The sequence below is a fragment of the Taeniopygia guttata genome, chromosome 2 (assembly GCF_048771995.1).
Source record: "Taeniopygia guttata chromosome 2, bTaeGut7.mat, whole genome shotgun sequence".
Taxonomy (NCBI): domain Eukaryota; kingdom Metazoa; phylum Chordata; class Aves; order Passeriformes; family Estrildidae; genus Taeniopygia; species Taeniopygia guttata.
In genome coordinates this window covers 131,476,370-131,498,029 of record NC_133026.1, presented here as the reverse complement: position 1 = coordinate 131,498,029, position 21,660 = coordinate 131,476,370, and the positions used below count along the sequence as shown (strand labels likewise).

The 21,660-nt window shown below is 43.4% G+C and overlaps 1 long non-coding RNA gene across 1 annotated transcript; it reads right to left on the bottom strand.

The window, feature by feature from the left end:
• Window positions 1-7,038: 7,038 nt before the first annotated feature.
• LOC115493969 (uncharacterized) lies at window positions 7,039-13,318 on the bottom strand. Its single transcript, XR_003958991.4, has 3 exons — window positions 13,025-13,318; window positions 11,301-11,375; window positions 7,039-10,872 (listed from the first exon to the last, which is right to left on the bottom strand). It is a non-coding gene; the product is annotated as an uncharacterized lncRNA (long non-coding RNA).
• Between the last annotated feature and the right edge of the window lie 8,342 nt (window positions 13,319-21,660).

The window sequence follows — 21,660 nt, the reverse complement described above, 5'->3', positions numbered from 1 at the left end:
GTTGTGTTCAAATGCAGCACCCTACTGCCGTCTCCCCTTGAAGCAGAAATCAAGTGCAGATGTTGGCTGTGGAGACTTCGTCAGCTTGACCTTCCTTTCTTCAAGAGGGGCACTGTACTCCTCCCAGCCCAGGAGCAGTGACCTGGCAGAGCTGAGGTGGATGCTGGTGCCAGAGCTGAAAGAGCCCATTAGTTCACCCTACAGCCTAGGTGGCCAAAGCTTGGGCTGAGCTTTAAACAGCTCAGAAAAATCTGTGGTGGTGTAACATCTGCCACTGTCCCTTTTTTCAAGATATCACCTTATCCTGATCTCCAGCTCCATCTCAGCTGGAGAAATGGCTGGTTTGGAGCCCAGAGTCTGGTGTGGGTAGCTGTGCAGAGTGCTGCACACGTGGGTTTGTTGGTGTGGCAGAGCCAGGCGCCCACACCCCAGCTGTGCTGCAGGAGTGCCCAGCTCCTGGGGAGGAGCAGGAGCAGCCTTGGTGCCTGCAGAGTGCTATAACACAGTTTGCTTTGCTTAAAAAACACCCAGCCCTTGGTTTAGTTAAGTAAGGAACATTTTTCTAAAAGACTTACTTTGTTTGTTTGAAGCTTTTAATTGACTGCTGTTTATGAGATTATATGTGCGTGAAGGAAGAAAAAGCTTTAAAAATGCCCCATTGCATGGAAATAAGTCTAGACTGTTTACAAGTGGTCCTTGTTTTGCATTCAGAGCCTGGATCTTTGACTTCCTTTTGGACTAGTCTCCACTGGAAATGAGGATTTGCTGCCAAAACAGTCCACCTTTTCCTGAAAGGTTTGGTATTAATAGTTTTGACAGAACATCTTGTTCCTGTGTAATACTGGAGTCAGTCTAGCAGTTGGTCTTGATCAGAGGTACAAAATGTGGTTACTTGACTTTTATTTTGAGATGAAATATCTCCAGTTTAACAGAAAAAAGTCTGTGTCTATGCCAGCATGCATCTCTTGAAGTTAGGAGGGAAGTGTTGGTGTTACTGGTATTGCAGATTACTGTTCTTGCTTTCGTTTAGGGAAATGAGTAATTTTTATTAAAATGCAGTGAGTGTGATTTGGAGTATTTCAGAAATGCAGTTTTAGTGCCTCAGGTCCTCAGAGAGGTCTTTTCTCATCCTCCCCTGTTATGAATGTATGTGGGGGTTTAGATAAATCCTTGCCTTTTGCCCAGGCGTCTGGCAGCAGGCAGTATCTTTGTTGAGGTGGCCGCATCCCAAAACCTACTCTCATTCACAAGTTCTTTAATAATGGCTGACTGGGTCTATTATAGAATGAATTATTTATTTAATAGACAGAAAACTCACAGACATAAGATTTAAAACAAACTAATACTTCACAGGAATAAAAACAAAAAAGAGGAAACTACTAGTAGATATATGCAGCACGAGGTTAAAGGTACCTATTAATGTCACAGATGGCAAAGAAATAACATAACCTAGGATTCAATGTACCTTACCATCCAATGGTTGATGGGGCACACATCAAAATCCTTCCCCTCAATCCCCAGAGAAGTTACCACAGAACCTGCATCCAGGCTCTGGGGAGAGGTCTCCCACACTTTCAGGGTGTGTGTGTAGAAGGCTTCTCCCTCTATGATAACTTGTATGTCTTTTATAGTTTGTAAAACAGGGTCTCTTAGTCAAGAGTAGTTCCTCTATCTCTTCCCACATCAGCTCTCCAGACCAGGATGTTGATTCTTAGCTGAGGCCAGAGCCCTTTTGGTGCCAGCAGTAACTCCTTGCTGAGCCTTTCAGCCCTGAGTTATCTGTTCTATATGCCCCAGCCATCTGTGGCACAGAGGAAGGGGATGTATCCCCTCAAAACTCTGCCTGTGTGGCATCCCCATGGGCTCCCTGCTGCCCGTGCCCCTGCCTGGCCAGCCAGAGACAGGGACTGATCCGGAACCGCAGCGCAGCCACAGTGAAGAACCTCTGCTGATGCCTTTGCTGAAGCACCATAAAGCTTAGATGCTCTTGGCCTGGTATATGGAATAAGAGCAATTTCAGACTTGGCTAAAAGCTCCTTTGGAAAGGCTCATGACATCTTCTAATTTATTCTTGGTTTCCGCTGTTTGATTTTGGTTGCTATTTTTAATGAGCAGCCACTGCAGCCATGTGAGAGGGAATGAATTATCTTTGATAAAGATTATTTGTTTCTTGTGGTAGACAAAAAAAAGGCAATTTATATTCTTTCAAGACTTTTCCCAAGCAGAGCTCAATAATTAATGCTGCAGACTGTAACACAGTAAGTGAAATGGCATTTTTTGAATGTTTTCCTGAATGTTTTCAGGCAATTTTACTTTGCTCTGTACCTGTGATTGCTGGATGGCTGTATACAGTTTTTGCACATATAATGTGATTTTTCCAGCAATTAAACAATATAATAATTTACTCTGCTAGACAAAGATTTCTCTGCTTGCACATAAAACCATGCTTGTATATGTCAAAAATGCATCCTTTTTCCACACAAAGGATGAACTGTAATTATAGAAAGAACAGTTAATAATGGCTTTAGGGGAATATAGTTTTTACCAATCTCTGTGATTGGCAAAATTCCATTATGTCCTTCTCAACACCGTTGCTTAAATTTACCTAAATTAATGGAAGGGACCAATCTACCAGTTCAGTCAGGCTTCAAGCTGCTAACAGTATGTGTTAAGGAAAATGGGCTCAGATTTTTAGGTTTTTGTAGAATTTAATTATTTTTATTTTTCTATCTTTTTTTAAGGTATAATCACTACATCAGTGCTACTACCAGTTTGGGACTGGACTTCTGTTGTACAAGTAAAAATAAGTTCCTAATTCAAACAGAAAAGTTTTTGTGTCTATTGATTGAACAAAATCAGAAAGAAGATACCTGGCGTTATGAAATCTAAGAACTAAAAATTTACTTTAGCAACACAAAGATGTAATCCTTTTTTCCTACCATGAATTTTTATTTAGGGAGAATCTTTTCTAAAGAAAAAACCCTGATAACTAGTTGGAAGAAAAAAGTTGGAAGAAAAAAAAGGCATTAAATGCCACTTGAGAAAGAGTATAAAACAGATCAGGAGTGAGGGTAGGGGAAAACCATTCTCAGTTCTGCTGGTAGCCCTCAGGTTGTTGTGTTGATTTTGACCTTGTTTCTGAAGAAGAGGACAGCTGGAGATGAAAGCACACACAGCAGAGAGAGGGGCTGAGCACTGAGCACAAAGCTGCACTCTGGCTCTGCTGTTTGCAGCTCACCTATTGAAACAGAGGTTTCCATCACAAATGCCCATGGCCCCAAAATTCCCTGCTTGAGTGCTCACCCTCGGTGCCATCTATCCAAAGATTTGCCAACTGATTTGCAGAAATGCAGAATGACTGCAGGAATGACAAATTTGCCTGGTCAAAATAGGCCAGTAAAAGCATATTTCTCTGAAACCTATTTAATATCATATTTCTGTGATTTACACTGTAAATCAGAAGGTGAAAAGCAAGAGGAAATCTCTTCCCAGGACTTCACAATGGGGACAAGAGAAGCTCTTACATTTCATGTTTTAAAAGCAATTGACAGTGTGCAGTCACCCCTAAGGGTCTGTTAGAGGCCTGCTGATGAAAAGAGTTGCAACCCCAAATTTTCACCTTTTCCTAATCACACCTGAGAAGTGGCATCTCTTTTTCTATTGTGTGCAGCATCAAGCAGAAAAAGTGTTTGTAGTTTTTCATGAACTAGACCTATGTTTGTAGCCCTCCATACATTTGTCTTATCTGCAAACAGCTTCTGAGCAGCACAGGACCAGTGTAGCCAAATGGTTCACGTAACACTGTGAGCATCCTGCTCCCGGGGATAAGGACACGTATCACTGCTGGTTTCACTGGAAGCCAGGCTGAGACCAGAGAGAAAACAGCAGGATAAAGCAGATCTATTAGCTCAAACTGCTGCCTCTTCCCGGCAGGGGATCAGAGTTGTGAGAACCCCGGGATTGATTCAGGGGTCTCGTGTGGTGGTAAAGTCTCTCCTCCAACCCGTGCTTCCAAAGAAAAACTCCGCAGCCTCTTGTGGTTTGGTCTCAAGGCAGTTCATTGCTAGTTATCTAAAAGATTGTCTTCGCCCGCTGCGGCTGCTTTGGTCAGCGGCCCAGGCAGAGACACACACACTCCTGACACCCTCACTGCCTGGTGTCTTCATCTTCTCTCTCCCCGCCCAGGGCTGCTGCTATCTTTTATATGATATATTACGTATTATATGTTTGCAGATTTTCCCTAATACCTACTATCTGTGTTACAATGTGCTTTTCTACTCTAAACCAATCTGTGAGTACCAACATCACCAAAAACATGGAGGCAAGGAAGAAGAAGGAAGAACAGGATCAGGCCCACTTTCCTCCATCTTAGAACTTCTGACTCCCCTGTACAAAGTAAACCCCCCCTGTACAGGTGTTAAAACCCCCTTGTACAGGTGTTAAAACCCACCTGTACAATACTAAAAAATTTTCCCCTCTAATTTGTAACTACTTTTACTATACCATCTAACCCTCTGTGACCACTTGTTCCACCTTCAAAGTTGGTAACTCATTCCATGGCTCAAACTCAAAATCACAGCTGTTTTCAGCTGCTTGCCAGGGTCTAAAATGCTTCTGACCAAGGCCTGGAACCTCTGAAAATGTCTGAGGGACATTTTGAGTTCCGCCACAGAGTCTCGGAAGGGTTCAGTGGCCTGCAGGACGCATCCTTCTCCCATCAGTGCCGAGCGCTCTCCCCGGCCGGCAGCCGATGCAGGCTCCGGGCGGGCCGGGTGTACACCTGAGATAATGCTGGCAGAGAAATGCAGAAATGCTGCTTCCCACCCAGGCAGCAGCCAGCAATGAGCAACTGGGGGAGGTTCCTGGTGGGGGTGAGAGAAGGTGGGTGCAGCCCCGCAGCAGACCATGGTGCTGTAAGTGGCTGGAACAGGTATGAATCATTTTCCACACCAGTGCCACCTGGAGACTTGTCTGTCATCTGCTTTAGATTTTAGAAGTATTCTTGAACTGTGAAAGCACCTATAAAACCTGAGAATCTAATTTTATGTTGTTTTCAGTAATTTTCAGAAGCACCAATCTTTGGTAGAACCCTATCAAGTCTCCTCACAGCATCTCCTCTTTAACTAAGTTTTTTTTTTCCCACAAAGTCAAGTTCAAGTAATTATTTTCTCAAAGCAGAACTTCCTGTCTGTCACGACTTATTTCTTTTTATTCAGCTTATAGACAAAGAGATGAAAGAAGCTAACAGAACCATCAGCATATGACAAAGAGAAGAAGACAAAGAGGTTATTTATTAGTTAACTGATGTATGAACAGGCAGGAGGAGATCATTTTAGTCTAAGAAGTGAATGTTTTGACATACCTGTAGCCAAAACTCTTTGCTGTCTGCTTCCCCAGTGCACAGGTAGCTCTGCCATATGGCTGCTAGGGAATGCTGATAACAGAGTTTAAGATACTATTTTTCTCTGTTAAGTTATCTGGAAGATCTGTTTATTCAGGATTTTATTATAATTATGAAAAATATATGCCATTTCTGCTGGAGAGAAGTATCCTTTGACATCTGCATGGTTCCACTCAGGTGTGTGGGGGATGCAATCTGGCCAGAGATCCCAGCCTGCAGAGCAGAACGAGAGTCCAGGCACTGCTTGGTGACAGTGATAAAGCTCACTCTTAGTTCTGAACTGTCTGCAGAGAAAATGGTTTTCCACCTCAGGAACAAGAAAACAAAGCAAACAATAATTTTGGATTCATGTCCTCAGACAGGTGCATATATCCACACACACACTTACCAATATAGGGAATCAAGTCGAATGCTCAGTCACACTGAAACCAGAAAGTGACAGGGACACTGATGCTGTCCATAAATAGAACAGAGATTACAGTGAACAATAATTATGTGGGAAAGGACAAGGCTGGCCCAAGACCATCTGTGTATGACCTGTTGTAAATAAAATAGATGTTAGAGGCATGTTGATGAGTATCAGAGCAAACTGCCCAAACCATTAACAATGAAACAAGGATTTTTACAAGATAGAAGCTGCAATGCAAGGTAACAGACTTGCTAAGTTGGGCCCTTTCAGTCATACAGTTTACCTTTCTAAATTGCAAGTAATTCATGTATTTACACACTAATGATGCCTATATATTTGCATGTTCTACCATACAGTATATGATAGCATCTCTTGCCTTTCCTCTGTAGGTAAATGTGTGCGTGGATATACACATCTCTCTGTGTAGAGGATAAGAAATGAAGGATACTGCACTGCATATGTTTACATGGTTATCATTAATGTCACAAAATTTTAACTCTCTATCTGCTTAATTGAGTGTCCTTCTGCAGCAATAAATACTCATATTTTGTAACACTCTGCAGCTGACAAGAAGGAAGAGTAAGCACATTCTGTATTACTTTTAAACAATGCCCACTGGCAAACACTGCTGAGTACTCTGGTTTTCCATCTGTCAGCCTTTCTAAGCTATAGATGCTGTGATTAGTCATTAGTCCAATGGGTCACTCTCATTTCCTCATCCAAACTCTTTTTTAGTTATTTTTTATTTTATTTGTACATTTCCTCCTATTGCAAGGGTGGATGCTCTTTCTGAAGTGTGAGTACATCCCAAATCCATAGCTGCAGAAATACTGGTAAGGAAAGAAGACTTCTCTGACTTCAAGCTGAGTTTTCTCTCACAGATGTTTTATGAACAACCTTTCTGTTTCCGTAGCAGGTGCTGGAAACTCAAAAATTGGCAGAGAACCCTATTCTAGCTCATGTCTTTGGCTGACTGGTGAAAAATGCCATGTGTTGGATGTTTGTCATATGTTCCTTAAGATACAGTTTAAAAATATATTTTTTGATGAGGTGGTGACCTTCTCTGATTACTGTCCTGATTATGGGATCCTTGCCCATGGGTGTGCTGCTGGGAGCCTTGTGGGGAATTACAAGTCCTCTTGTGATTCATCAGCAACGTGCAGGAATAATTCTAAGTCAGCAAAATTCTGAACAGTATCTTTCATCTGTGTGAATTGATCTGTTAACTAACAAGGTATGTACAAAAACCGCTGACAGGATTTGAAGCTTAAGAATGAGAGTATTGGTGTCTGGAAAAAATGAAGTTAAGTGGTATGTTTCCTATTTGGAGGAGAACAGGAAAGAGAGAATGTGAAAGAAACAACCTTGCAATAAATCCTTAACTTTTTGTAATTGCCACTAACTGTTTTTCCTTTATTAATCTGATGCAGATCTAAAATTTGGTATGTATCATGTTCATCTGCTAAAACTAGGTTCGAATCAAGTTTGCTTCCCTGGAAACAGGCATTGCATGCTTACATCTTAGTTCTTCCTAAATAGATGAAAAAATGATGACTTCTGAATGGTTGTGTCATTCATGTAATGTTTGGATGTGTTTGTTTTTATTACAACACTGTTGATGTTTCTGTTATTTTTATTCCGCAAGTGTTGTGTTACTCCTATGTTGCTATTTCCTATTTTGTCAGTTCTTTCCTGGAGGAGGTTTCTCTGGAGTCTATTTATCTTTCAATTAGAAATGTTTTCTTTGCAGCCCTACTGATTAATTTATTTTGCTTAAGCATGAAACAAGTTGGATATGCAGCATGGCAAATGTAGGAGTAAAACAGCAAGGACACTTCAGAATACTTTTTTTTTAGTTTTTATTTCAAATACTTTCCTGGATTCTTCTTTAAAGCCTTTTTTTAAGTGCTCCCAAGGGCAGGATGCTGGTTTTGTATATTTGTGGGTCTTGCACCTTATAATACAGAATGCAGTGGCACCTCCTGTGGGAGAGCTGTGCAGGGCAACTGCAATTTCATCAGTAGTCATTCCTGTGCCATTTCACTAATAAGGATATTAATTGAAGTCTGGCAATGGTTCAGTTTTTAAAACACATTTTGATATCTGGATGTATGGATATGAAAGCCCTGTAAGCTCCTACACATCTCATGCTGATGGGGTCATGGAAGGGAGGTGCTTTTGAGAGGCTCAGGGGGTGCATAGCCCAGTCTTTAGCTATTAGCACCTTGTTTTCATGCTCAGTCACAAGCAGTGGGGAGCAGGGTTTCTGCACAGCTGCAGACAGGAGCTCCTTGGCTTTGATACTGGGTGTTTTCACTGCCTGGACCGTATTAGTGGCCTTCTACCTGTTGACCCAACCAAGCCCTTTAGCCAGGCCTAGTGCAAGGGACAGGTCTCAAGCCTTGCAAAGCTTCTCTGATTTGGGATATTTTTCATCTTTAAAAAAATCTGTGTTGGTGGGACCTCTCAGCACCCCCTTTTTAGGTTGCCCTGACACAAAAAGTGTCCATACAGCCTTACTTTGCACAGCCACTCTTTACCTTCCTTCCAGATCTTCTCTGGGCCATGATTTTGATATCCTACCATTGAAAACTAATAATAAAAAACTAAAATCATAAAGCTATTATAAGGTCTGTGGATGCAAAACAAATTCTTGCCCAAAATCTGCTCTTTGCAGGGACATCAAAACCATTACAGTTCTACCTGTCCACATGGTTCAAGTGTAATCACTAGCATTTGTCACCAACTTTATTTCCATCCAGATTTATTATAAATAGCAGTGCTCCTTTCTAGAGCAATTTGTACTACTCCTCATCTCTGTTTCAAAGGCATTTCGAGTAAACAACCTTATTTTAACAAAGCAGATGGAAACCTTTTTATAGCTGTGAGGCACTGGCAGTACATACACCCCTGAGCCAGCTCTGTTCTGCAGTACTGCTCTCTGCTGTACTAAGGAAATGTCTGAAGTCATTAAAGTGTTGGCTATAACCCATCCCACTTCAGATAAGGTGGATTTTCAAGGTTATAATATTGCTGAATTGGTTTTACAGCTACTCCAGAGGTACCACTGAGCAGCTTACATTGATTTCTCTGGCTTCTTGTTAGAAGCTGTTATCTGAGAGCTGAAAGCAAAGTAAAGCAATCAGACTTCCTTGGGAAAGGCCCTGGAAAAGGCTGGGGCTCAGGGATCACGTACATGCCCGCACTGTGATGTGCCTCTGTGCTGCCTGGCCATTGCATCTCCCCATCTGTGGGACAATGCTCACGTCATGCTGGACCCTCAGCAGAGGTACCTGGACAGTTGCTGCTTTTGAGAAATTGTCCTCTTGCAGTGCAGGATGTTCAACACAGGTGCCACAGGAGGTGACAGTGCCCCTTTTTTGCTGTTTCCACCATTCCCATGGGCAGCTGCAGGTTTCTGACCTCCTTCCTTCTTGCAGGACAACATCCTGGCCTTCAACAAAAGTAGTCTCTTATTGGGTAGACACATTATTAGACATGTCTGAGTGGGTTATTTTAGTTAATCTCTGCCTTACTGCACAGGTCCTTCCTAGGCAGATGACATAATTTCTAGAAAAAATAAAAATACCCAGAAGAGAAATGCTTGGCTGCCATTCTGAAGTCACAGGAAGGGTTTGTAGCATTAGACATCAACATCTAGTGAGTGGCTGTTTCGGGAGGTAATTTGGAAAGTGAGGGAGTTGTAGGGTACGTGCTCCATGGGCAGTACGGAAAAGAGGGGTTGGGTTGAGAACAAGTCACCACAGCTATGGGGATTGGACACCTCAGTCCTGCTCTGGCCATGCCTCCTTCCTCCTGAGCCTGTTAATTAGACAAATTGTTATTATGTGCTGTCTAATCAAATCCTTCTTTTAGCAAATTCATTAAATGACAAGTCACAACTGACATTCAGATTCCCTCTCATTGAGCTCCTTCAGTAATTTTTCCACTTCAAACCCTACAAGAGAACAAAAGTGTATCCCTGAGATCTCTCCGTGCCAGGCTTAGTTGGAGTAAAGACTCTTCTGTTTTTGAAGCCAGGATTTTGAATGCAAGTTAATAATTTGTTTGAAGTGAAAAGACGAAGGGGAAGATGAATAAAATACTGCTATTTTGTCATGTGAAGTGACTTGAGGTAATTTCGATGTTTAGTTTCTTGCCCATCATGGAAGCATTCATGAATTCCCAGCTTTGTCAGGAAAATACAACTTTTTTCATTGCTGATTACCCTCCTGGTGTGAACTGCATAATTTCTTACTCAGAAAAAGATTACTGTAGCCATTTATTTTCTGGTTAAACTGGTGTAAATAAAACAATTGCACTGAAATGATTGAATTTTCTCTTTAACACAGGAAACACAGATGCAGAATACACAGTCCATTAAAAAAATGTTCTTACTTCCAATCAAATTTAAATGAGAAGATTATCAACAAAAATATATGTTTTTTGCTCTCTGTTTGGGGAGAAAAGCAGAACAAGGCCATATGCTGAATACGCTTCTACAATTTATGAAGAATTCATGCAAGATAATGAGCTCCTGCTCTGTGCTGGGGGATGTGGGGCTGACCCTTTATTCCCACCGAGGGGCTTTTAGTGTTCACACTAATTATTCCCACTGATAAGGAAACTCAAGGAAGTCGAGCCATGAATAGCAGTATAGTCACTGCAAGGGCTGTATTGCTTTTGTATGGGGAGAAGTAAGGAAATAAGAGGGGGGCAGGTAGGAGCCCCCTGTGCTGGTCGCTCCAGGGCTGGGTACATGAGCAGATCCATCCTCTGCAGCGTTGTGGTGAGTGAGCAGAAACCTAACTCTGAGCGCCCAATTACATGTCTGCTTTACTCCTTTGATGAAGGCTTATATGGCTTGTCTCTTCTTCTTTTGATGTCAAATTAATTCTCATTGGCCTTTTTCTGTAGCTCAGGGCAACAGACATCAGTTCCTCACAGGATGATAAACAGCAAGAAGCCACAGTTGCTCCTGTGCAGAACCTAAATCAATGGCTGTTCTGCAGTTGTGGTTAGCTAAAGATGCTGTCCTCTGGTTTCTTAAGAAGTAGTTTTACTGTGGGGGGCAGAAATACAGAATTCCTTAATACATTTTTGGACATGTCTTCAGTAAATCAAGATGCAAAATTGCCTGTTCATGACAAGTTTCTGGGTAGGTGAGAAGCTGGTGACATTTTCTCTGCCTCTTAATTATGTGAAATGTCTTCTTATCTTAAATTTTGCCAAAGTGTTTATTGGTCTCTGGAGATTGCAACTTATGGTGAGCTTTCCAAAAGCAGTGCTGATGCCTCCCTGGTGTTGAAGGGTCATAAGCAATCAATTCACTCATGAATTATCTGCACTGCTTGTCATCTGGGGTTCATTAGCATGAAAATATTTAAGTGATAAAATAGAGACACAACACATCTCTTGCCTTTTCGCTTCAGTGGATATTTTGGGTTTTCCACCCACTCAGTGGATAACATGGAAACAAATGCTATTTACCTTTTGTCTTGCTCCAAGCATTCTTTCTCTCCCTGCTCTCCAGCAATCATGTAATTTGATTGCTTACTTTGAGGCCTAGAAAAGCCATTTCAAAGAGAAGGAAAACATTCAGACAAGGTTTTGCCATTGCTATGTGCATCATTATTTTGTGTTTTTCTAATAGCTGTAATCAACTCTCATGCAGCTCAAGAAATTGTACATAAAATGTGTGAGAGAATACATATGTAAGTATTCTGTCTTCTGTCAGGGCCTATTGACCTGCCCATGCCTAAAGAGACCAGCACTGGAAGAAAGTATTAGACTAAGGATCTTTCAATTACAATTGCTTATATAATTTTTCAGACACTTTCTCTAGCTGTACTGGAAAAGGTAAACTGGAGTGTCAAACTACACTTTTACAGAGAATTGTTCTTTACCTTTGGATGCTGTATTAAATTGAATTATTTCCATCAAATCTCAGGAATGCCAACACATTTTAAAGTGCGAATATTGAAAATGCAGGAAGGGAACTGATGGCCATCAGGAAATACACAGCTTCCTGCAGGTCATGAGCTTTTCCTGATCCAGGGCAAACACCTGACTTTTATACCTGGCTGACTCTGGGGCTGGTTTGCAGGCACCTTGCTTCAGTGAGAGCAGCAGCAGGAGCCTTTCACTACATTGCCCAAAGGGCTGTGGGAAAGGCTGCTCAGATGCACTAACTGGTTTTTTTTTTTTGCTGTGGCCGTTAAAGTTGGCTTTTATTTGGGCTCTGCTCCATTAGGCAACTAAAATGATGGATTTAAGCATTTGATTATGCTTAGAGAATATGCACATGATTTGTTTTTTTCCCAAATGAAGTAGGAACAGAGGCTGAAACAGAGGTCAGTTTTATTGCACCTGCTCCCAGGTCCTACTGCTGTCCCAGACAGCTCTTCATCCTAAAGATGCTTTACTTTTCTGTCTGAGATATGCTCCCAAGTCTTCTCCTTCACTTGCTTGACCTCCTGATGCTGCTCTCTTCAAAAATCCTGCCTTTACCTAAGAGATTTCTCACCTGCCTGTGCGTGATCTGTGTTTTGGAGGCAGTTCCTTGGTTTGGGTTTTTTGATCCTACAAGGCAAATTTGACTGCATCTTTCATTTGGGTGGAATGAAGCCTTGCTGTCACGCTAAAAGTTTTCCGCTACAACAGACCTCAAGCACAGATCTTGTTAAGAGTCATGTTTACCCAAAATCAGCAAGGTTGCTCATTTGCTTAGGAGGTGAATTTGAACTACTTACCTACCTACACTGGTAATAATTTAATTTTCAGGCATTTTGTCACTTTCTTTCTTATCCTAGTCTTTCCCCCTTTCATGTAACACATTTGCCATCATCCTTCCTTATGTCTTTTCTCCAAAACCAGCCTCTCTCTGCCCACCTCACTCCCTGTAAACAACCAGGGCTCTGGAATGGGCTCTGGGAGCTCTGGCTCAACCTGGGTATCTTCCTCCTGGACACCCATGGTCAAACCACCCTCCCCACTTGCTACCCATCACTCCACTCCTCCCACCCTTCACACATTTTCCTCCACCCCATCTCTGCAGGGAAGTTTCCTTACTTTACATTTTGCTCATTTTTGTTTCAATTCCCTCTGTAAACAGACTTCCTCATTGCAGGGTGTGGTGTAGCAGGCTGAATAAATTTTCACCTCCCATGAAGTCATACTAAAAGCTTTACCCCTTTTCTCTCCAAATCACTCACCAACCAAGTCCTGGCTGTGTATCCTCCGCAAACACACCACCAGCACTCCTCCTCCACTCCTGGGGAGTCGGGCTGCTGAAACCAGGAATAATAATACAAGAAAAGTAGGTCATCTGCTCTCTGAGAGCATGGAATACAAAACTCAGCCACTGAGAGCTGGGTGAGCACAAAGAAGTTAAATCAACTATCAAATCAAACTGATCGAGAGCAGAAGTTTTCCTGCATTTTAATGCAGAGCTTTTCTCCTCAGCAGTCTGGCAGTGCTGGTGTGGGCAGGGCTGAGCTGCCCGTGGCTCTGCCTGCTGCTGCTACCACACTCTATCATGGATATGGATCTGAAGGCACATAATTTTACTGCAGTTTACTACTTCTCAACAGTGTTTTTTGTTTGTTTGTTTGTTTGTTTGTTTGTTTGTTTGTTTTTGGTTTTTTTTTAATATCATTTGCTGTTCTTTGCCTCTTAATTTTGCTGGGGAGCATTCTGCAGTATAACATTTTAAATGTGGCCAGAACCACTGAATTTTCCTATGTAGAAACGATAGGAAGGGGGAGGGAACATCCTATACACACATATTGCAGTCTTTCTATTCCAGCACCATCTCTCCTAGGTTTATGCACTTCTGAGAAATTACAAAAACCATGAAATAATCTGTTCAGCAAGAAAGAGTCTTTCTAGCTTTCATTACTTGGCCAGGACTTATGCCCTAAAGCTTGAAGCTTTATTGAGGTGCCTGTGCAAGGAGCTGGAGAAAACTGTGCTGCCTTTAACAAGGCTACAATTTTACAACCATACAGAGTGAGTACAATGTCATTGTGTCTGGTCAAAGAGTCCAAATATTGCTGAACGACATTATAGTGAGTGAATCAGTGAGCACCTCTCCACTGCAAGCCTGCTGTGAACCTTCTGCACAGCGTTTAAAGCACTTTGGAGATGGATTTCCACTGCTGTGTTATCAGGGTCTGCCTTTCCCAGAGTGTTGCTCTCTGCCTGCTCTTCTTTCTGTATGCTGTTCTTGTCCAGTGGAGCAGCCACATTTCCCCACAACTCATCTTTGTGCCCCACTCAGGCTCTGCAACCTTTTTCCTTTAGAGTGTTTTTTCAGTGTTTTTTTTCTAGCTTGTACCAGACTCATCTCATTTTTTGAAATGCGTACTTTCTCCCTTTTATTGAGCTAAGCTCAGAGGAATAAAGGAACCTCTGATGTGATGGCACAGTGTTGTAACAGCTGAGGAGACATGAACAGTGTAAATGGTCAGACATGAAAGGGGCAGAAAAGCAGTTGGCCTTATTTTCATGCTTTCATCAATATTGCACATACTGACATTGACTTTATTTTCCTTGGGAATTGTGTAGGTAAATGTTGGCAGCATGAATGAAGTTACACTTCTCTGCAAAGCAGGACCTACACGAAGTAAAATTAATGCGTATTGCATCAAACCTTTTGCTGGAAACTGAATGATTTACAATTCATAGTTTTATTTTTTTAATCCTAAATATGTATAAGCACAAGGCATACTCTAAGTAGATACTATTATGGTACAGGAATAATGCAATTCCCTATGTCTTTGGGGATGGTCAATATGTTGTTCATTGCTGGTTGCCATAGAGATGCAGTAATATTTTCTTAGCTGAGTGATGTGCACTGAATTATAATGCTTTCATAGGAGTGGCACAAGTTAATAAAATTCCTTATAGCTCAAAAAAATCATCCTTCAAATAACATTTGAAATCAAGGTGTTTGTCTAATGCCCAGTTTCCCTCAATCTGACTGAAGTGTGGTGAGAGGATAACAAAATTAAATATATGCAGCTATATTTAAATGTTCTGCCACACATTTTAACTTCTTTTATGAAGGCTGCTGTTGTACAAAGGTGCGCTGGATTCATAATGGGCAGCAAAGGGAAAGGAGGAGGGAGAGCAATGGAGAATACAAACCTATAGCTTTCCAGAAAAAGAATCCCTGCAGTTCCTGAGATTCCATATGGCCAACCACTTTCTAAAAGCCTGTGAACAACATTCAGTTGTGGACATGAGTCTCAGCACTCCTCATTATAAAATCACAGAATTACAGAATGGTTTGGGTTGAAAGGGACCTTAAAGATAACCTAGCTGCAACCCCCCTGCCATGGAGAGGGACATCTTCCACTAGCCCATTTGCTCAGGGCCCCATCCAACCCAGGCTTGAACACTTCCAGGGATGAGGCATCCACAGCTTCTCTGGGCAACCTGTGCCAGTGTCTTATCCCTTGCACAGTAAAGAATTACTCCCTAACATCTGATGTAAACCTGCCCTCTCCCACTTTAAAACAATTGTTCCTTGTTCTGCATCTATCTGCCCATATAAAAAGTTCCTCTCCTTCCTTTTTATAAGCCCCTTTAGTTACTGGAAAGCCACAGAAAGGTCTTCTTTCTTCTCTCTTCTGGAAAAGAGTCTTCTCTTTTCCAGTCTGAACAACCCCAGCTTTCTGAGCTGGTCTTCATAGGAGAGGTGCTCCAGCCCTCTGAGCATCCCTGTGGCTCTCCTCTGGACCCGCTCCAACAGATCCACATCTTTCTTGTGCTGAGGACCCCATCTCTGGATGTAGCACTCCAGAACAGTCTCTTGACAGCAGACAATAGGTGGAAAATCACCTCCCTCAACCTGCTGGCCATCCCTCTTTTCACAGAATCACAAAATAAGCTGAGTTAAAAAGGACCCTCAGGGATCATCAAGTCCAACTCCTGGCCCTGCACAGCACCATCCCCAGGAGTCGCATCATGTGCCCAGATGCTTCTTGAATTCTGTCAGGCTGATTCTGCGACCACGTCCCTGGGCAGCTGTTCCAGTGCCCAACCACCCCCTGGGTAAAGAACCTTTTTCTGATATCCAGCCTAAACCTCCCCTGACACAACTTCAGGCAATTCCCTTGAGTCCTGTTACTGGGAACAAAAGAGCAGGGATCAGTGCCTGCCCCTCCTCTTCTCCTCACAAGGAGACTGGGACGAGGGTCAGCTGGGAGTTATCATTCTTGCAGTCATGATCCTCCAGCCCAGGGCGCTGATATCCCTTGGCCCACCATCAATGTTGAAGACAGAGGCAAAGAATGCATTAAACACCTCTGCCTTGTCTCTGTCCCTGTTTGTGGGGTGACCATCCTGATCCTGTAATGGGCTGACACAGCCCAGGATGCAATACACCTTCTCTGCTGCAGGCACACATTGCTGGCTCATGCCCAGCTTCTCATCCACAACAACTCTCAAGTCCTTCTCCACAGACCTGCCCTCAATGGCTTCTTCTCACAGTCTGCGCTCACTGATAAAGATACTGAAGAATACTTGCCCCAAGACAGAGCTCTGAGGGACACCACTTGTCACTGGCCTCCACCTAGACATTGAGTCATTGACCAAAACACTCTGGCTCCATCCATCCATCCATCCATCCATCCATCCATCCATCCATCCATCCATCCATCCATCCATCCATCCATCCATCTCCTTATCCACTGACTAGTCAATCAGTCAAGTTCCTGTCTGTCTGATTAAAATAAAGATGCCATCTGGGACAATATCAAAGGCCTCACAGAGTGTAGATAGAGGATATATGCCATCTTCCCTGGTTGACTGTTGCCATCATTCCATCATAGGAAGCCACCAGGTTGGTCATGATTTGCCCTTAGTAAAGCTGTGCTTGCTGCTTCAGTTCACGTAACCTTAATCCTTGTCTTTTATATGCCCCAGCATATCCTCTAGGATGCTCCACAATCTTGCCAGGCACAAAGGTGAGGCTCATCAGCCTCCAGTTCCCCATATCTTCCTTTCTCCACTTTTTAAAAATGGGAGCAATGTTCCCCTTTTTTTTCCAGTCACCAGTGACTTCATTTGATCACCATGACATGAAGGGGATGGAGAGAGGCTTGGCAACTACACTACAGCTAATTCCCTGAGGACCCCAGGATGCCTGCCATCAGATCCCATAGACATGGATTCACTCAATTTCATCAAGTGGTCCCAAACCTGTTCTTCGCTTACAGTAGGAGGGTGCATGAGATGATCTTGGGTGCCAGCTTTGAAACTGCTTCCTGAAGTTATGAGTGAAAATAAACAAAATCTGCTGCTACTGGAGTGGAGGGTCCAGGGGCAGACACAAGAGGTCTGGCTAGGACCCTGTGGTGGCACACACAGTGTGGCAGGGATGAGGCCCAGGTACAGAATTCCAGCACGGCTGCAGATGTCAAGCACTGTATCCTTACCTCAACAAACAAGGAATGAAGGAAAGGCTTTGAGCTTGTCAGAGCCAAAGCTGTGGTTTAGATACATTTCTGGTGATAAATCTGAGTGAGGGGAAGGTGCAGAAAGCTCAGGCTGCTGAAAGCAAATCCCTGCGGACTGGATTTTTTTGTTTCATGAGGAAGATGTTTTATTTGCTGAAATGAAACACACTGGCTGAACATTAAGAGGATACAATAGCCATTGTTGAACTTACGACTTCCACATCCATTCATCCTTCATGGAAATGTTGCTCACACAAATCCTCTAGATTGTTTTGCACCACAGCCACCATGGTTACCTGTGTCTGCAGCTGCTTGGGGCAGCAGGTTTTGAGCTAAACTGTATTAAATACTGGCTTTTAATTTGCCAAGAGTAATTCCAAGAGGTATGAACTTATTTTTTTTTAGATAATATTGAAGTCACTGCCAGAGCAGGAAATGCCAAAAACTTTCTTGGCAAGAAAAGTCCGTACATCACCTAAGAAATCTTTGCCCAGAAAACCACCAGTCTGAGGTTGGCCCACTTCCTGTGTTCTGCAGGGGTGAAGGATGCTGCAGGGAAGGGCGTGCTGGGGTTTCCTGCTGGGCTAATGGCTGGTGGGACCCCTCCTCATAGCCCAGTATGGTGCCACTCAAGCACTTGTGTGTATGATTGGCAGATTAGATACAACCCAGTCACCCTGTGGGCAGATTTGGGATTTCCTGTATATGGCTAATGAAAGCCTCTGCCATGGAGCACAGTGACCTGCATGTTGTGGGAGGACTGGGAGTGACCCACTCAGACCATGCCACAACCAGCTATTGCTGCAAGCCAGGCCACCGGCTTTAGGTGCTTTGTCTTGTTCTTAAACACCTCTGTAAAGCCACCTGTGTTTTGTGCCAGATGGCAAGCAGAGGTGACAATCACTGTGTTTGGTGGCATTTGTGTGAGACCAGATGTAATCCATGAGAGGGTTTCCTCCTGTCAGGATTCCACCCAGTGCAGCTCACTTCCTCTGAAACTGAGGTGAAGATGCTCACAATATTTCAGGATAGTTTTTCAGCCTGAATAAATGATTTAATAATTATTTTTAACTATTTGATTTAATATTGAATGACTACATCAGAACTGGATCATACTGGCTGCTGTACAATGGCTAGGCCAATCCCTGCAGGTTAAAGACAACCTGGCCAGAAGGAAGAGAAAGTGTATTTTATTCAAGATCACACAAAGGTGATCTTTGGGAATCTTATGTCTCTCACCTGTGTGCTAAACTATGGCTCTCTTCCCCAGATTAAAGTTTCTTTCTAACAGGTGAGTTGGCAACTCTGTACCCTTACCTGAAGTTCAGAATATATATATGACATGAAGAAATTCTCTAGTCCTATATGCAATGAGAAGTCAGTGGAAAAGTTGGGGTTAATTTTTAATATCTATGGGTTCTTGGTCACAAGAGCATTATTTCACTGTATTAGAGCTGCTGACATTTGTTTAAGTGTTTACATACCAACTTAAAATTCTCCTGGTAGTTACTGCCAGGATCTTAAATGGTTAAAATATGGGGTTTAGTCTAGAGCCCAGACTATAAATGTAGATATGATGGTAGGCTTTCTGTTTTTTAAAAAAAACCTTAATTTGTATCAGGTCAATTGACTTCCTTTACAAATAATACCAGCCCACTACTTTTTACGTAGGGAATGAAATATTGGCAGTGTCTGGCCATCTTACTTCATATTGGATTGCCAAGTTTGTTGGCATTTTCTCTTGTGAAACCCTCTGCTAGGTGGATGCTTGACCTTTTTTTCTGGTAGTAACCTAACTCAAAAGCATGGGGCTTCACAAATATGAAACCTCAAGGTGATAGTTAGTGTGTCTTTACTACAGGAAGTTAAATTTAAAGGGTTACTAAAACCAAAGTATTTTAGGAATGCAATCTCAGGCTTATAAGCTCCACATGATCTAGCAACGCTTTCTCCTTTGCATAACTCAGAGCTGTACTTTCCCTCCCTGGAGCCTGTGAAACATCCAGCAGTGCAAAAGCAAGCAGAGGGCATGCTGTTTCTGACTAGTTTTAATACAGAAAGAGGTCCTTGGGGAAGCACACCCCATGAGTATTCATTCTTGGGTTCATCATCCCCATGGACCAGTTTGATTTAATTTTTCAAATAAGCCCCACTTTGGGACTCTTCTTTCACTGATTTGAGTGCCCTCATTGCCTCTGTGGGCATGGGAAGAGCTCAGTACCCCGTGGTGGGTTCTGAAAGTGCGGAGCAGGTTTCTTCACTGCGCTGTTTCATGGAAGATGGATGTTGTAAAGTGCATGCTACAACCTGGGGTCTGTGCCAGGTGCTGGAGCCCATGGTCTGCCCCTGCCTGCTGTGCAGTGGAGTTAGGGAGCCCAGCAAGCTCCGTGCCGCTGGGAGCTTGCTGCAGGCTGCAGGGATCACTGACAGAAGCTTAGCTCTAACTTTTTTAAGCTGACTTAGCAGCAACTGCTTCACTCTCCAGTGTACGCCAATAAAATCAGTCGAGGCTTGTATCTGACCTGAATCTGTGTGACTGCTGCAGAACTCACACCCGCTTGCATCAAACAAGGGCTTGCACTGCTGCATCCAGCAGAGAGGTTCCAGATCAGCTGAGAAGCCCAAGAACTTGGCATTTTGGGTGCTTGTGGACAGGATACAAAAGGCTTAAATCCTGGCATGGCTGAGACTTGGTACATCAGCTGCAGAGAGACGCCTGACCTCCTGCTCTCCCAGGCTGTGTCCCTCTCCACAAACCCTTCCCTGTGACATCCTCAGGTTGCACACCTGAAGATGTCCATACTGGCCCATGAGTGACTGTGCTGGGGAGGTGGGCACCTCTCCCTACTGCTAAAGAGCCAGCTGAGCTATGTTTAAGCCTGCTGGGAAAATCCAGATGAAGTAAAACATATCTGCCTTTTGCCAATGAGTTCAATGGGTAGAACAATGGCACAGGGAAACAGAAAGTCTGGAGTTTACATTAAGAAGTGTAAATGAGACAAAAAAACATTGCCAGTAGGTAAGACAGATAAGATCTCTGTAATTGCAGATCTCCTTGTAGATCCAGTCCTAGGGCAAAACTGACAACTTCATATCAGTAATCTCTGTGGCTGTTTGGAAACACAACACTGGGTTGACCTGTGGGTTTGCATCCCAAACCAGACAGCAACACATCTGGAACTACGGTGGAGCGTACATCAGCTAACACTTTCCACTAGAACATCACAGTTTCTCTTTCTTCTGACTTTGCCAGTTTTCAACTGTTGGGGCCAAAATTCTGCATACAAGGTGAGAAAAATCTGGCTGAGATTTTCTCAGGTTAAGCAAATCTAAAAATTTTAGCCAAATCTAAAATTTTTATCACATCCTTTTGTTAAGAGATGTGGTAAAATGAGAACTTGGGTAAGCTGCCCATCCAAGAAATTCTGGAAGGGTTTTCTCTGTGTGGCTCCTAGAACCTGACTCTGGGAGCCAGGTCTCCATCTCTGCCATTCCACCATGTATCAGGGAGCAGCTTTCTGCCTGTGACAATACAAGGACTCAGATAAGACCAAGTCTGTGCCCACACTCCCATTCCAGCAGCTGAGATTTCCCAATTGTGATGGACACCTGCCTAATTTTGGGACTGCACGGTGATTGAGTATGTGCTGCCCTGGGCAGCCCAGTGCCCTGAAACAAAGGAGGGGAAGCTGTTTGTCTCTTCCCTTCCCAGACACCATGCAGTGCCAGAAGGTATGTAAGAACAAGACAAAGCACCTAAACCCCGCGGCCTGGCTTGCAGCAATAGCTGGTTGTGGCATGGTCTGTGTGGGTCACTCCCAGTCCTCCCACAACATGCAGATCACTGTGCTCCATGGCAGAGGCTTTCATTAGCCATATACAGGAAATCCCAAATCTGCCCACAGGGTGACTGTGTTGTATCTAACTTGCCAATCATACACACAAGTGCTTGAGTGGAGGAGGTGCAGGAGATAGCAAGCAAAGAGTCAGACCAGTGCATCGATTTTGTTTCCAGGACTTCCAGAAAAATTGCTGTTCCTCATCCTGTCCTGCCCACCTGGGGCAGCATGGGCTGTACTCTACAAAGGAGAAAACAGAAAGTACAGACAGGGCAGCCTGAGCTGGTGCTCATTGGTTCTGCCCCACCAGCAGCATCCAGCCCACGTCCTGCTTAAGTCTTCAATCACTGCCTTCCCACTGCCCTGTATGCTGGGTGAGGTGGATAACTGCTTTCAGGTGCAGAAAGGTGGCAGCTTTGAGCCTCAGAGAGCACAGCAGGTAGTACCCCACCTCCTTTACTCCTCCTGTGCACCCACGTTTTGAACAGGCAGTCTGTCCCTTGCCTGTGCACCCCATCTGCAGTAATCCTACTCGGTGTGGGCGAT